Source organism: Helianthus annuus, chromosome 8, assembly GCF_002127325.2.
Source record: "Helianthus annuus cultivar XRQ/B chromosome 8, HanXRQr2.0-SUNRISE, whole genome shotgun sequence".
Taxonomy (NCBI): Eukaryota; Viridiplantae; Streptophyta; class Magnoliopsida; order Asterales; family Asteraceae; genus Helianthus; species Helianthus annuus.
Window position 1 is genome coordinate 107,033,745 of NC_035440.2, and position 15,366 is coordinate 107,049,110.

Here is a 15,366-nt window from a genome sequence, read left to right on the forward strand (position 1 = left end):
TATAATCAATACACATTCTCATCGAACCGTCCTTTTTCTTAATAAACAACACTGGTGCCCCCCCCCCTATGGGGATAAACTAGGTTGTATGAAACCTTTACTTAATAATTCATCTAATTGATTTTTCAGTTTTAATATTTCTGTGGGTGCTAACCGATAAGGTGCCTTGGCTATCGGTATAGTTTCTGGAATTAGATGAATCCTAAATTCTACCTCCCTATCTGGTAGTAACCCTGGTAATTCTTCTGGGAATATATCTGGGTATTCTGAAACTACAGAAATTTCCTTAAGTTCTTTATCTTTAGTATTAATGATTACTGAAATCATTTATACTATTCCTTGCTTTTGTTCATAATTAGCAACTTTCATTACTGATATAAACTTTATGGGTTTACATGGCTTATCTCCTGTAATCATTATTACTTCTCCAGTGGCTGCACAAATTTTTATGGAATTCTTATCACAGATAATTTAAGCATGGTTGTTTACTAACCAATCCATTCCTAACACATCATCAAATTCAACTAATTTCATAGATAATGGGGTTGCAGAAATTTATGACTTAGAAGTTCTATTTCTACGTTTTGCAGAACCTTATTTATTTTAACTGAATTCCCATCTGCCGTTTCTACTGTAGAAATTTGCCTAATGCTGGTTAAAGGTAAGTTAAGAGTTTGGCAGAATGAAATATTTATAAAATTTTGGTTTGCACCAGAGTCAAATAATACTTTTTGTGTAAACGTTGTGAACTAAGAACGTACCAGCTATCACATCTGGAATGAGCTCTGCTTCCAGAGCAGTCAGTTGGAAGGCTCTTACATTCCTTTTTGCTTCTTCTGCAGGTTTGGCTTTATTGTTAGATAGTTTGTTCAGTTTTGGACAATCTGGCCTAAGATGTCCCGCTTCTCCACAGTTGTAGCAGACTGAAAATCTCTTCCTCCTGCAGTCTTCTTCTTGATGCCCCGGAATTTTGCAAAAATTGCAATATCCTTTGCATCTTCCAAAATGCTTTCTTTTGCAAGAATTGCAAAATGGGCTAGTGGAAGATTGCCCATTCCCTCCTTTCTTGAAATTGTTATAATTACCCGGACGGAATCCTTAGGTAATCTTTTGGGCTACTTCCTTCCTTCTATTTTCTTCTCTTGTCCGTACTAGTTCGTCAGTCAGAGTATTGGCTAAATCCACCACATCATCAATCGTGCGAGGTTTCGCAGCCTTGACGATATTACGGATTTCAGCAATCAATCCCCAAATATAACGAGAAATAAGTACCGGCTCTGGCGAAGCCAGGGTTGGTACTACTCGAGCATACTCGAAGAATGTCGAAGTATACCTTCGACAATCTACATCCACCATCCGGTGGGTTAAAAACTTATTTGTCATAGCATACGCCATCCTTCTTCCTTTTGCTTGTAACACCGTATTCCACCATTCTAGCGCCCCTTCTTTGAAAAGGTTTGACGCGTACATGACCTGATCATCCTGAGCACATTTACTTGTGGCAATTACTGCCTTGGTTTTCTCTAACCAACACAGTGCCGCAGTCGCTCCTTCATTGCCTGCAAATTCAGTGGGTTTACAAGCAAGAAATTCTTTGTAAGTGCAACCAGGCGTTGCAGCTTTCATTTTCTTAGGGGGAGGAGCTTGCCGTGGTTCATTCTCATGATTAGTATGATTATTGCCTCCGTTTACGCTATTACTGAAGTTATCTTCAGAAATACGTTTGCTAGGAACGATTTGTTGTGGTTCTATTGGATTTTTAACAGCAGCAACGATTGCTGGAATAGCGTTGGCTATCCCTTGAGAAACTATTGCTGGAATAGCGTTGGCTATCCCTTGAGCAACGATATTTTCTATATCCTGCCTAGTCATATATTGGTCCCCCGGTTGTTGCTCAGATTGATTAACCTCATTAACTGGTTCATTACTAGCGTTTTCCATCTGATAATATGTTTATTAGTATTAATAATAACAATTATACATAAAATAATTATATTAATTTCACAATACGCATATAGCCAAACTTATTGATTTCTTGATTTCCATTTATATTTAATAGTATGCATCAATACACACCATTATCTTACAAAGTTTTATTTTAGGTTATTTTACAGACTGATTTTTACTATTACTATTACACAACCACAGTTCCATAAATCCCCTATCCTTTGTCAGATGATATTCTAGTAATGGCGTTCCCTCTCATCATATTTTGCAGGAGATCTGTCCCCCAATCTCTTGGATCCTATTCCCAGTATCCATTAGTTCTTTGCCAAAGTGGCGGAGTTTAGCCATATTCTCGTTACTCATTGGTGGATTTGGTAAAGGTTCTGGATTGAACTGAGGAAAAAGCTTACAGGGATTGTTTTGGAACTGTATTTCATTAGTTAACCATTCGTCTATTTGCGAGTGGATTGAAGGGTTTGGAATAGCTGGTTCTAAGTTCATTGGTAGTTGTGTTTCAAGAAAGTGAATAAAAACATTTTCATTAACAGGCTTAATAGTATTATAGCTTGCCAATATAAAATCTAGCTCTTCCTGAGATGGTAACCTTTCAATTTGCCTAGAGCTTTCCCCAATTTCCATTTTCTTAGGCTTGGGTTTCTCGAGAGGTAAAGCGTTGAATTTTATAGGTTCTTCTATGTCTGGTATATACCTATTGAAATCTCTGGAAACCTCTATTCTTACTGGATAGAGATTTAAATTCTGAAGGGCATCAGACAAGTCACTCATGCTGTTTAGCAAAATACACACAATTACTAAGTTAAAATTTATAACAAAATTTTATAGGAAAACTTTTAAATATTATTTCATACTGGGTAACTACCAAAACAACTGAAATTTAAAACACACTAGGTTTTATTTGTAAATTTATTTATTTACAGAATAAGGTTTCTAGACGGTAGATAATAAAGGTGCTAAAACTTGGGTCAAATTATTTGAGGATTTGCATTAATCGCTACATTGGCTAGCATATAAAGATCTGCCCATACTGTACACAATTAGTCAGATAATAAAACACATAATCACAGAATAGCAATTAATAAAAATTAAGTATTTCTAAATACTTAATTGGCTTAAATTAGTGGCTCGATCAGTGGCTCTGATACCACCTTTTTCTGTCACGGCCCCCGACCCGGTTTGACCCGTTTCAGGAGCTGCGGGACAGAAATCCCGTGGTATTTAGTTAATTGAGTTTAACAGCGGAAGTTTATTATCAGGATCTTTTTTAAAACTGAAATATTTCCCGATTATTTTATTTCACAACTCGGGATAAAACCCCGGTAATTTACAATCATTTGATTTTACGAAGAAATCTTGTATTTTACAAAACATGTTTCTTTATTTTATCCTGAGCCACTTTCTTAAGCTTGTAGTGCTTCACGGCACTTTTCCTGGATCATAACAGATCACCTGAAACATGTTTGAAAAAGGTTTTGTCAGCGGGAAATACTGAGTGAATCATTCTATTTACATAAAATGATGCATAGTTATTAATTACAGTATAAGAGCGATTACAATGGCTTATATCTTATTTTTATCTGGCGCCGTGTCACAATGGTGACATGTCACAATGATGACGATGGTCATACCACTATTAGGTCAATGAACCCAAATAGTGATGATTATCCCTAGTAGGTCAATGAACCTAACTGGGAGAAAATTAGAAATGTGCACAATACCCCATTAGCCAGTGATTCAAGATATCCATGACTTAGTCCCTGTAATTATAACTTTTGAAAATAATTTGGAGTATTGTAAAACAGTTGATAAAAAGAGAATGACTCACATTGCAGATTTAACGAGTAGTGTATAAGCCTACTGATTAGCCTTGATTAACCTAATTTAAATAACAATGCACACAAACTGGGTTAGTAACTAATACAACAGTTACAACAATTCACGAGATTAAACCCTCACAACGATTAACAAAGTGCAATACTTAACAATTCAGCGGATTCACAACGAATGGCAGAGTATAGCCCGAGTTCGGACAGCACTCAAACATTCAAGTCGAAATCACGACGAATGACAAAGTATAAACTCAATTTGAGCAACACTTAATCATACGTTGGATAGTTTCAATCGATCGGACGTTGAATCGTAATAGCGATCGAGTTATTACCCTGTTTTGCGGCAGCACTTCGTGAATTTGTGTGTGTTGTGGACTGTTTCTATGATATCTCAGTGTGTATAACGAATTTCTTCATCGTTTTAGTGCCAGAAATCAAGTCCCAATGTCTACTATTTATACACAAAATTTGACATGCTTACGGACCGTAAGACTTTTATCCCTTACGGTCCGTAAGGGACACCTAATGGTCATAGGGTTGCCACGTGTGGGACTAGGCCTGCTGAGTTGATGAAATTGAAAAATTCGAATTTGACAGCACATAATTTAGAAATCGTAACTAGGGTTTATGTGACAACTCGTACTTTAGACCTATCTTGTAACGTTACGTATTTGCGTGAGCTACCCTAATTGAATAAATGCATGTTTACGTGATATGTGTTTCTTTTGTATGTTACGAATTAAATGATTGTATGTATGTTACTTGAACTCGAACCGCACAACATTTGCTCGATTTCACAAACCCATTCGGCCCACTATGCATGACTCGAGACCAAGGCAACCCGGGTGAAGGGTTCGGCCCACTTACCCTTTTGCGAATACACATACCCATTAGGTGGGTTTTGACTCTCATAATTGGTAAAACCACAAACACACATCAACCCTAATACCTCTCTCCCTCTCTCTCGAAGTCTTGAAGCCGGCGGAAAACCCCCTTGTTCACCCGAGACCCTACTGGTTCCAATCCCTTACATCCGGTTAGTGTTTTGGTCATTAGTGGTTATGCTATGAGATTTCACATGTCTTAGATGATATACGATTATTGATGTTGTAAACTAATTTTGATAATCTTGTAAGATTGGATTTGCATGAGAATAACCAAGAACCAAGTTGGTGATGCTTGTTAAACTGCTGTGATGTTATCTAATGCTAATTGTTAATGATGATGTTCATGATAGTCGGCTCAAATATGTGCATCGGGTTATGTTGATTTCTCGGTTACATGTTCATATAAATGGATAGATCATTGTTCATGTGAATATTGTTCATGTTGATTGGATTAGGGTTCATACGAGTTCATGTTGTGATGGCCTGTTTGATCGATATTAGGTTAACCGTATGTTTGGATATTGTGTTGATTGATCTGTTTTTTCGAAATTGCCAAGATGTTTGCTGATATTTAGGAATTGATTGAGCTGCAAAAGATGGAAATCTGTTACACGTTGTCTCGACCAGGGTTGCGAGTCGAGAACCCTCAGTCTTGACTCGAGACCACCTTATCAACACAAACAACACAAACCGAGACCACGGTTGCGGGTCCGGTTGCGACTCGAGACCGTGTGATCTCGACCTGATCATGACAACCCGAGACCTGCATTTGCGAGTCCCGTTGCGACTCGAGACCTGACTCGTGACCACCTAGTCTCGAGTGATTTAGGCACAAGTCGAGACCTCCTTTTGTTGTGACTCGAGATCCCTAGTCTCGACTCGAGACCAGCTACACGTGCACACTGTTTGGACTTACACTGTCACGAGCCCAATTGATTGGGCCGGATACTTGAACTTGTTTACGTGTCTGCTATTGGACTGCTATGAATACTTGTGCATGCCATGATTACATTTGCCACAATACGTGTAGAACCTATGTGCTATATTCGAATACGAACCTGACTTGTATGATAACCATGCTAGGACGTGGTTGATCACTATATAGCTTAACCGAACTTTGTGTATCTGCCGAGCAAACCCAAGGTGAGTTCACACTCTTACCAAGGCATGGGATTCCCGGGGTGTTGGGAATGGGATGAAAAGGATAAGGTTGCATAGATTCATACGGGTACCATTACTAGACTACCATACCATCGTCCTCGGTTGTGCAGGATACATACTTAAAACCTACGTATACTTGTATTGCTTACTGTCCTCAGGTTGCGAAGGACACTCACGTAAAACTTACGTGAACTGATACTCACTACTGCCTCGGTTGTGTCAGGCACTTACGTAAAACCTACGTAAACCCCCGCGTACCCTTATCCTCGGTTGTGAAGGATACTTACGTAAAACCTACGTAAACCCCCGCGTACCCTTATCCTCGGTTGTGAAGGATACTTACGTAAAACCTACGTAAACTTGTACGTATTACTGTTCTCGGGATAAGTAGAACACCTATGGTTACAAATAGTCTAGTGGATATACGACATGGGAAGCCCCCACCAATAGAACATACTATCGGCCCAGTAGAGCCACCTGTTACTCATGAACTTACTATTACGCATTTACTTTCTGTGAACTCGCTCAACTAGTTGTTGACTTTCTGCTGCATGCCTTGCAGGACCTTAGGTACTAAAGGAGCTTGCACAAGGAGGAGCAGGTTGTTGTGGGAAATGGATCGTGAATAAACACTCATTACTTTTTATACATTAACACTTATGTTTGGGTTTATACATTATGCTTCCGCTACATTTACTATTGTTGGTTTTGATAAACACCTTTCGTATTGATGGATAACCTTACTATTTATTTACATGTTCAATATGATTGGTGGCTTGATCCTGGTCATGTCACGCCTCCAAGCGGTGGTACTCCGTGTGTGGATCTTTGGGGGTGTGACAGATTGGTATCAGAGCCATTGGTTATAGAGAACTCGGTTTTAATATGGGAAACGTTTTATTAAAACCAGACTATAACCAGAACAGTGCTCTCAACGATCCACAACGACGCTTCGCTCCACGTGCAAGACTCGACATCCTAGGTAATAAGGTTTATGTTTATTACCTGCATGCTAGAACTATATAGAACTTTGCTCGTATTACGCTTAGATACACATGACTTTATTACATGAGAATACCTACGTGCTTACGCTTTTCTGTCATCGCCCTACTCGCGAAACATTCTCACTTACGCTACTTTTACAATGAAGATCATGTCTGGACGAATTAACATGACTCAAGCCCAGCTAGAGGCTCTCGTTCAAGCTCAAGTTGCTGCGGCACTTGCAGCCGCCCAAGCAGGAGGTATATCCTGTAGTCATAGCACACACTAGGATCTTTAGATCCTACACTCTTAAGCTAGCTCTTGTGTTTAAACTTTGTCCTATTCGTACACAATAGGTCAACCAGCACAGCAACCAGTCTGCACTTTCAAGAACTTCATGGACCGTCGTCCAAGTACATTTAGTGGCACGGAAGGGGCGGTTGGACTCCTCCACTGGTTTGAAAAGCTCGAGTCTGTGTTCGAGATGTGTGAATGCCCTGAGGCTCGCATGGTGAAATACGCCACTGGCACGCTAGAAGGAATAGCACTAACTTGGTGGAACGCCCAAGTTCAGATCTTAGGGTTGGCAGCTGCTAACGCCACACCCTGGAATGAATTCAAGGAACTGATCAAGAGAGAGTACTGCACTCGGGAAGACATCCACAAGTTGGAAGATGAGTTGTACCATCTGAAGATGACTGGATCGGAAATTGAAGCTTACACCAAAAGGTCAAACGAACTGGCCGTGCTGTGTCCAACTATGGTGGACCCTCCAGTTAAGCGCATTGAGTTGTATCTCAAAGGGTTGGCGCCAGAGATCCAGAGCCATGTTACTTCGGCTAATCTTGATAACATCCAGGCTATTCAACGCCTCGCTCAGCGCATCACAGACCAGGCAGTGGATCAGAACAGACTGCCTAAACGTATCAGCGCTACTGCTACCGTTACTACTTCAGCTACTCCTACTACTCCCAGTGACAGCAAGAGAAAATGGGATGGGGATTCCAGCAAGGGATCAGCTTCAGTTCAGTCTCAGGCCCAGCAGCGAAAGACTGACAGTTATCAGAGTCCCAGCCAGCACTCTTCAGGTAGCCACAGGCAGGGCGGATATCGAGGGAACCTCCCAAAGTGTAACAACTGCAACAGACACCACAGTGGCCAGTGTAACAAGGGTCGCTGCCAAAGATGCCTCAAGATGGGTCATGAGGCCAAGGATTGTAGAAGCCCTCGGCCTGCGAATCAGAATCAGCAGCAGCCACAAGCACAGCAGAATCAGCAGCAGGGCAACAAGGGATGTTTTCATTGTGGTGCAGAAGGTCACTTCAAAAGGCACTGCCCTCAGCTAAACAGGAACCAGAACAACAACAATCACAACAATCTGGGCAATGGCAACAACAACGGGGGAAACAACAACAACGGCAATGAAGCAAGGGGTCGCGCGTTTGTGTTGGGGCAGGGTGATGCCAGGAATGATCCCAACGTCGTTATGGGTAAGTTTCTTCTCGACAACATTTATGTTACTGCTTTGTTTGATTCGGGTGCGGATACAAGTTACATGTCTTTGAAAATGGGTAAATTGTTAAAACGTACATCAACACCTCTAAACACCAAACACGTCGTAGAACTAGCTAATGGTAAGAGTTTAGAAGCCACGCAAATAGTCAGGGGCTGTAGTATCGTCTTAGCCGGTCAAACATTCTCGATTGACCTTATTCCCATAGCCTTGGGAAGTTTTGATATCGTTATTGGGATGGATTGGTTATCCCAGCATCAGGCTGAAATCTTATGCAGTGAGAAGATCATTCGCATTCCCCGTACTGGTCGAGAACCTCTCGAAGTCCAAGGCGACAAGAGTGGTGCTGTGGTTGGCATCATCTCTTTCTTGAAGGCTCAGAAATGTCTGCGGAAGGGTCACACCGCAATCTTGGCACTCGTTTCAGATGCATCAGTGAAGGAAAAGAAACTGGAGGATATTCCAGTTGTACGCGACTACCCTCAGGTGTTTCCTGAAGATTTACCTGGATTACCGCCTCATCGCCAGGTCGAATTTCAAATCGAGCTCGCTCCAGGAGCAGCACCCATAGCTCGCGCACCATATCGTCTAGCTCCATCAGAACTGGAAGAACTGTCGAAGCAGCTACAAGAGCTCTTGGAAAAGGGCTTTATTCGTCCGAGCTCATCGCCTTGGGGAGCTCCAGTACTTTTCGTGAAAAAGAAAGACGGTACGTTCAGAATGTGCATCGACTACCGTGAACTGAACAAGGTAACGGTGAAGAACCGTTATCCTCTTCCACGCATAGATGACTTATTCGACCAGTTGCAAGGGTCGTGTTACTACTCCAAGATAGACTTAAGGTCAGGGTATCATCAGCTGAGAGTCCGGGATGAGGACGTCTCCAAAACCGCATTCAGAACTCGCTACGGTCACTACGAGTTTCTTGTCATGCCGTTCGGGTTAACGAACGCGCCTGCCGTATTTATGGACCTTATGAACAGGTGTGCAAACCCTATCTTGACAAGTTCGTCATTGTCTTCATCGACGACATTCTGATCTACTCCAAGAGTCAGGAGGAACACGAGCAGCATTTACGACTTATTTTGGAACTCCTTCGGAAGGAACAACTGTACGCTAAATTTTCAAAATGCGACTTCTGGCTTCGTGAAGTCCACTTCTTAGGCCATGTAGTGAACAGGGATGGGATTCATGTCGATCCATCCAAAGTAGATTCGATCAGGAACTGGCCTGCACCAAGTACACCAACGGAAATACGCCAATTTTTGGGTTTGGCGGGGTACTACAGACGGTTTATCAAGGATTTCTCGAAAGTCGCTCAGCCGCTTACACTACTGACACAGAAGGGTGTCACCTACCGTTGGGGCAACACACAGGAAACTGCTTTCCAGCACCTAAAGGATAGACTTTGCAGTGCACCTATCCTCCCATTGCCAGAGGGCACGGACGATTTTGTGGTTTATTGTGATGCATCCATCCAGGGTCTTGGATGTGTGTTAATGCAGCGCGACAAGGTCATTGCTTACGCTTCGCGCCAACTTAAGATACATGAACGAAATTACACGACGCACGATTTAGAGCTGGGAGTTGTTGTTTTCGCGCTCAAGATATGGCGACACTACCTGTACGGTACCAAGTGCACAATTTACACCGATCACAGGAGTCTCGAGCATATCTTCAAGCAGAAGGAATTGAACATGCGTCAACGTCGATGGGTTGAACTACTGAACGATTACGAATGCGCCATCAAGTACCATCCAGGCAAAGCCAATGTTGTGGCTGATGCCCTCAGTCGGAAAGACACTCTACCACGGCGCGTGCGAGCGCTACAGCTTACGATTCAGTCTAGTCTTCCTGCACAAATACGAGATGCTCAGGCAGAAGCATTGAAACCAGAAAACGTCAGGGCTGAAGCCCTACGCGGCTCAAGGCAACGATTAGAACAGATGGCAGACGGCGCCTGATGCGTGTCAGTGTGTATATATTTTATATATATATTTAAGCCCTTTTTACACTTTTAGCCAAGTTTTAAATTTATAAAACACAATATTCACTAACACTAAACACACATATGGGCAAGTGCACCCATCGTGGACGTAGTATAGTGTTGGTAAGATACCGAGGTCGTCCAAGGACACAAGAGCTTTTAATACCGGTTTATCCTCAACGTCTAACCAAATCAAAAAGTTAGAAAAATGTTTTAAACTAAGAAAAATAAAAACTAACTAAATGCTGAAAAATAAAATAAAAATAAAAACAGATAGACAAGATGAATCACTTGGATCCGACACGTGTATTAGTATAACCTTTGATTATTTTCGCACTTTTGCACTTGTTTAAGAGATTATCTTAGTTATTGTAGTAGGCCCCTCTTTTGAAGGTGACGTTACCCTCAACCCAGTAGTTTGAGTCAGCAAGGATACAATCCTAAAGGGTCGGATTATTGAAAGATAATGAATTAAGTTATTAATGCAAATTATGGTAGGCCCCGCTTTTGGCGGTGACGTTACCCTCGGCTAAGTAGTCTGAGTCAGCAGGGATACAGTCCTAAATAGCCGGGTTATAGTATTAATAGTAGTTAACTTATGAGGGGGTCAAAGAGTTTGGATCCCCGCCATCCAATACCTATGGGCATTGAAGGAGATCCTACTAAATTTGACCCAGGTCCCAAGCAGGACCTCTAAACGCTGAACAAGGGCAAGACCTTTACCAAACCGTTCCCTTAACCCCCGACCAGGTAGCCAACATACCTCCATATAGACCGTGGAGATATGAATGGTGAAAATCTTTTATTTTATATAGACAGTAAAATAATGCCAAGACACCACGGACAAACGATAAGGAAAGATCACCTTCAACATAAGTAACTAGTTATTAAAGTCATTAATACAAAACCAAATAAAAAGTGCAAAAGATTAAAAATAAAAAGTATTATACTAAACACTTGTCTTCACCAAGTGATGTAAGAGACTTAGGCAAACATGGCCTTGATTGTCAAGAACTCTTACGATCAATCTTGGATCCCGAGACGACTCACACACTCTACGATGGACAATGGATGATGGTGGTGGATGATGGTGTTATGGTGGTGGTGGGTGGTGGATGAGGTGTGAGAGAGGTGGTGTGCCAAGGGATGAGGGAGAATGAAACCAAGCTCCTCTATTTATAGGCTGAACAGAACGCTGGACACGGCCCCGTGTCCGCTGGACACGGCCCCGTGCCCGTCTGACACTCTCTCTCTTCATTAATTGTAATTGCGAATTACAATTAATGCGCCTGCTGTACTTTCAACACGCCCCCGTGCTCGCTGGACACGACCCCGTGTCCAGCAATGGAAGCTTCTACTGGTTTGTCTTTTCTGCTGCTTCCTGGGCACGCCCCCGTGTTCGCTGGACACGGGGCGTGTTCAGACTCTGTTTTCTTCTCTTTGTTTTGGGAGGTGCCGTTGAGGGTCCGGGCAGTCCACTTTTGTTCCTTTTCTTGTATTTATGGTAGAATTAGTGGTCTTTTTGCTTCTTTTGTGATTTTGAGCTCATTTCATCCTGAAAATACAAAAGGAAGACAAAAACACTCTTTTTCCAACATTAGTACTTAAAAAGGGTTAGTTTTATGCCTTAATTGATGTGTTTTATATGTTGCATTTTACACACATCAAATACCCCCACACTTGAACTTTTGCTTGTCCTCAAGCAAAACTCTTTTAATGTGGCTTACACTCCCAAATGGAATAGGTAGAAGAGAAGTTTTTAGCTTGTCCTAGAGTGTCGGGAATCCAAGGTTTTTATAGGTTTTATTTTTATTTTATTTACAATCCTATTCGTCATGATTTATTTTGAACTTTTCATAAGATAAACTACTTATTTGGCATAACATGCCTTATTAAAATTCCATTTATATACAAGTTCACATACCTCACGGGAGATCACTCAACACTCGGCCGAAGGTGTATATTTAAGTGAATCGCTCGAGAGCGGCACGGACTTACGTTTTCCATAGGCTTGCCAAGCGATCAATCCTCCTCCTTTTTAACTTTCTACCTTTGTAAATATCAAGAGGACTTTTGGGGTGAAGGCTTGGGTTTAAAGGTGGGTGGTTGGTTAGTGGTTAGTAAAAAGGGCGAAAATCGTAACAAGTGTCGGTTTTCATACCTTATTTTTAGTGACATTTATTTTTGAAGTATTTCTCCAAACAAGCTTTTGTAGCTTTTGTTTGTTTTTGACTTCATTATTCATTTTTTTTTTTCGTCACGTAGAGGGTATGTTTATGAAAAACCGAGCTTGTTACTAAAATAAGGGTGAAAAAAAAATGAAAAAGGTTTTTGGTGAGTAAAAAAAAATTGTTTTGGGGGTAATGAAATGAAAGGTTTAGGCTCAAAGGGGTTTTTCTAGGGGGATTTTGGGTAGGTAAAAAAAAATGAAAAATAATGGTTTTGAAAGAAAAATAGTTAGTCCTAATGCCTCCATCATTTACTTACTTGGGTTTAAGTTGGTAAGGACCGGGAATGTATCGTCGTGGCAAGTTCTAGACTTGTAAAGACCGAGCAGCTATTCACACAAGAAACGAAAAATGAGCATTTAATCTAAATATGTATATTTTTATGCTCAATAAAGGCTCAAAACTCACTTTTGTGGGAATGGGTTTTTAATGTGACCAAGCATATATAATCGAATTTTAGCTAGACTTGTTATACCGTTTCGTAATTTTCTTATGTTAGTTCTTTTTATCACGACGCTATCGGTTGTAAAATAAAAAAAATATATAACCTTTTTATAACTTGTTATTCCCAACTTAAACTAAGACAAGTAAATAAAAAAAAGTTTTTTGAAAAAATTTGGGGTGTTTAGCGGTTCCAATAGAGTTTTGTGTAAGGCTTGTTTTAGGATTTTGCAAAATTTCAAGGTTTTAGCACCCCCCCCCCACACTTAAATTACACATTGTCCTCAATGTGTCCAAAAATAAAGTTTTTGGTTGATTAGAATATGTAAAAGTGTGTTTAAAAACAAAGATTTGTGTTACTGGCACTCTGGACACGGCCCCGTGTTGACCGGGCACGGCCCCGTGGTCAAGTGCCAGTAACAAAAATTATAGAAGTGAAACAGAAGCCTGGACACGGGGGCGTGTCCGCTGAACACGGCCCGTGTCCAGTTACCTGAACTGGGTGATTTCCTGCAGGGGGCTCAGCACGGGGCCGTGTTGGTTGGGCACGGCCCGTGTGGAGCCTTCTGTTATGGAGATTTTTGTCGGTTTGTTCTGTTCTTCTGCATGGTTCCATTTTTCTCGTTCCCTTTTTCATCCATTACCACCATGAGTGTGATTTATTCTGCAAAAACTAAAAGATTAGACTAAACTAAGGATAGGTCCGCGGAATGCCTCCGTGGTGCGCCACGTTTATAAGGGTCCTTGGCTAGACCCAATTCCCGGTCACACGTCTTTTGATTGGGGTGCCTTGCCTCCCAAGTTACACCGTCGGAGAGCGGCATCCAAGCTTGAATCAATAACCTTCATGTAGTGGACCGGGTCGTCATCCTCTATTCTCTTCCCAACTCCAAATTTTACCTCATCGTCCCCATATCTCAAAGTTAGCGTCTCGTCATTCATGTCCACCACTGCTTGTGCGGTGGCAAGGAAGGGTCTCCCTAGAATAAGGGGGACCTCGGTGTCTTCTTCCATGTCGAGTATGACAAAGTCAACAGGATAAACAAATCTGCTTACCCTTACCAAGACATTTTCGATGACACCTTGCGGGAATTTGACCGATCGATCAGCGAGTTGTATGCTTATTTTTGTGGGGCTCGTGGTTCCCAAGCCAAGCCTTTTGAACATTGAAGAGGGCATGAGGTTAATGCTAGCTCCTAAGTCGGCCAAGGCATTGCGAACGGGTGATTCCCTTATTGAGCATGGAATTGTGAAACTTCCGGGATCGATCTTCTTTTGTGGTAGTTTATTGAGTACGAGGGCAGAGCATTCTTCGCCTAAATTAACTAATTGCAAATTTTCAATTTTCTTTTTATGTGTAAGGAAGTCCCTCATAAATTTAGAGTATTTGGGCATTTGGGTTAGGACTTCGATAAAAGGAATATTGACATGCAATTGTTTTAGCAAACTTTCGAATTTTGCGAATTGCTCATTGGTTTTTTGACGAATTAACCTACCGGGGTACGGAACTCGAGAGGCCTTGGTAGGCTCTGTTGATGGGGGAGTGTCCTTCTCCTGCAGATGTGTTGGCGTTGATTCTTCCGTTGCTGGAGGTACTTCTGCAGGACCTACGGTGCGGTTTCGTAGTGTGATGAGGTGAACTTGCGCCTTTGGGTTGGTTTCGGTATTGCTAGGTAATGCGCCTTGTGGTCTTTCGGAAAAATTTTGAGCTAGTTGATTTATTTGTTTTTCTATGTTTTGAATGCTAGCTTGTTGATTCCTAAAATTTGATTCTAATTGTAGGAATCTTTCCGAATTTTTCTTATCAGTGTCGGAGACAAGGCGAGATATGGTATCTTCGAGCCTCTCTCTTCCACTTTGTTGAGTGAAATTTTGCGACTCATTTCTTGATTGCTGAAAGTTTGTTCGTTGCGGTTGTTGGTTACTACTATTGCCGGGCTCCCTCCAACCAAGGTTTGGGTGGTTTCGCCATCCTTGGTTGTAGGTCCCCGTTGGAGGACCCGACGGCCTAGGTCTATTATCAATGTAGTTTACCATTTCTTGTTGATCGTCCGTTTCTTTCATGCAACTCCAATTTTCATGTGACCCACCACACCCTTCACAAGCCATGACCGAGACTGTTTTGGTTGTTTCTAATTTTTTTATTTTTGAAGAAAGGGCCTCGATTTGGGCTTGTAAAGAGGTGCTTTCGTCTACCTTATGGGCGCCCGGGGCGATAGATTTATTTCCCCGGGGAGTGTGCCACTGAAAATTGGTTTGAGCAATTTCCTCAATCTGATTATATATTTCGTGTGGGCGACGATTACCTAAAAGTCCCCCGGAGCTAGAATCAAGTGTCTGCCTAGTATGTGGCAACAACCCATTGTAGAAA